The sequence below is a fragment of the Oryctolagus cuniculus genome, chromosome 3, assembly GCF_964237555.1.
Source record: "Oryctolagus cuniculus chromosome 3, mOryCun1.1, whole genome shotgun sequence".
NCBI lineage: Eukaryota > Metazoa > Chordata > Mammalia > Lagomorpha > Leporidae > Oryctolagus > Oryctolagus cuniculus.
The window spans coordinates 149,751,594-149,754,093 of NC_091434.1; the positions used below are offsets into that span (position 1 = coordinate 149,751,594).

The 2,500-nt window shown below is 29.4% G+C and overlaps 1 protein-coding gene across 28 annotated transcripts in view; it reads left to right on the forward strand.

Annotated features, from left to right (window-relative positions):
- The window catches only part of FOXP2 (forkhead box P2), a 660,955-nt gene that overhangs the window by 364,368 nt on the left and 294,087 nt on the right, over positions 1–2,500 (forward strand).

Genomic DNA, 2,500 nt, shown 5'->3' on the forward strand with positions numbered 1-2,500 from the left:
ATGCAGAAAATATCATTAAAATTAAGTACATTAAACAAAGGATTATTACTGAAAATGTTTCAAATTAAGTGATATGTCTTTTACATTTTAAGGTAGCATTAATGCATCTCAAAAGTTAAGCAAATGCTCATACTAGAGTAAAATTTAACAGAATCATTTAAAAATAATAACAGCATTTATAAAGTTGCATGGGTTGAATAATGGTTTAACCTATAGGCGTTGTTTTCAAGAGTATTCTTTTAAAAGCTAGACCTAGAACTTTGATTAGTTACCTATTATTTTAGTTTGTGTCATTTTCCATAGACAGTAGTTACTAGGAAGGCAAGTTACTTTTGTTTTGTCCCAGGATTAGCCTATTTTACAGATTAATAAATCAGTTTTCAGAATAGCACTTTTCTCCCTTTAATGCATTTACAGAAAATATTATACTAGTGGAGTGCAATAAAATCTCTACTAACTTCCCTAACAGTCTTAAGAACTCACAGCCAGATCTATTTTGCCTGAGAATCCAGTGGACTGCATTTTAAAAGGCAGGTGAATATAACAACTGAAAATGAACATCACAGTTGAGTATGAATTGATGACAGGGTCTGAAGGGAAATGCCAAGAAATGACTCTCTTTTTCTTCATAGCTCTGATCTTATTAGATCTTAAGTAAACAGAAAACAGTAAATTCTTGGCTATGCTTTATAGTACTCTGGAGGCATTTTCTTATTAAGTCTATAAGGTGTGTTTATAATCAGAGCTTGAAGTTTACTTTGTTCTACACGGTCTGTTTATGTAAACCATAAACAAGAGTTAATACAAAAGTTTTGTCCTTTAGGTGACTTAGAAACTTGAGTGTGTAGTCCATGTTTGTAGAGTAAAATCAGTTCTAAAAGTGACTTAACACAATGGGAATAGCAAGCACCTACACAGACACTTGAGGAAGTGCCTACATAAAGATATGTAATCATTTAATAAATAAACACACAAAAACCTTTGTAAATGTTCTTTCCCATGGCTATGTTTTAACTGTTTTATTGATGCTTTTGTCCTTTCATGATTATGTTTTAGCATGGGCCTTTAAATTCACTAGGGATTAATATGTCTCTGCTATAAATTAATGCAGTTATTCCATTTAATTCTTATATTTTTACTATATTCTAGAAGAACTGAAAATTATGGGGAATATATTAAAATAAATTCATACGAGGTGAAAAAGTGAAATGTTTTTATAAATTTATCTTTACATGTTAGTTAAGTATGAAGTGTTCCACAAAGAATTAAAGTACTTACAAGTGTGATGGACTAATCATTGTTGCCCAAGATACCTTATTCAGAAATACAATTTAGCAGGCAATGGTGATGTAAACAAAGTAAAATTTTGTTTGATATGAACTTCTGGCAGAATGTGGTCTGTTTTGAGTACAGAATGTTTATCTTGATTTTTATGGCTTTTATATTTTTATAGAGGTGAATAGTTTGACTTAAATCAGCCACATATTTAGGAGGAAGATTGGTATTTGGAATGCATTGCAACATATGCTTAATGATAAATGGATTGGTGGAGTAAAAAGGGATTGATAAAATGTAACTAGTATTTTTCCCACCACTTAACTCATTTATATTAAAATGTTTCTAAAAGCTGGAATATCATTACATCCTAAAATTTTTAATACAGTGGATATATTCATGGTAGCAACATGTTTGTTAGTATGCTCTGTTGTTCTATATTCTCTTAAAAAATTAGTAAAAAGAAAAGAAGCTTTATTTTGATGAATTACTCTCTCCGTTCTTTTCTAATCTTCTAAAATTAGAGCTAAATACTAGAATGTATAAAATATGAAAGTAGCACATTTCAAATTTTCTTTTAGATTAACTAGTTTGAGAAATTATTCTGCATTAGATGTAGAATTTTATTTTGATATTAGGTTTGCAGAATTAATTGTTTATGTCACTAAGGTCAAAATAGTTGCTAAAAACTTGATTGCTTTACAGGATAGATTCGAGCTTGCATGTTGAGCATTCATTAAGTCAGATAATCTTTCTGAATGTTTTATGAGATTGTACTGCTTTGAAGGTGTTTCAGGTGATGGTGTTTAAAAACCTCTGGCCAGTACTTTCTTACTGTCAGTTCATTTATTACTACATTCAAAACAGTCTTTGAGGAACTATTTAAATGCTAGAATCCACACATTTTACTTTCAAAATAAAATTGAGAACAGTGACATTTGTTTTTCAGGAGCATAATGTTTGACATTTAATAAATAACACTATCACCTGTGATTTTATAATTTTATTTCATTTTAAAACCTTTAACCTTAATAATTTGATCAAGGATGTGTAAAAATCTTTTGAAAGACTGCTTATATGTAAAGAAGTAAATAGCAGTGCTAGCCACAGCATTTAACACATCTGGTCTCATTCTGTTTCCATATTCTATTTCTCTGTTCTTACTAAAGTGTTTTATATTGACAGGTGAGTAAATAATAATTTAATTTTTAAATAACAAAGTAAC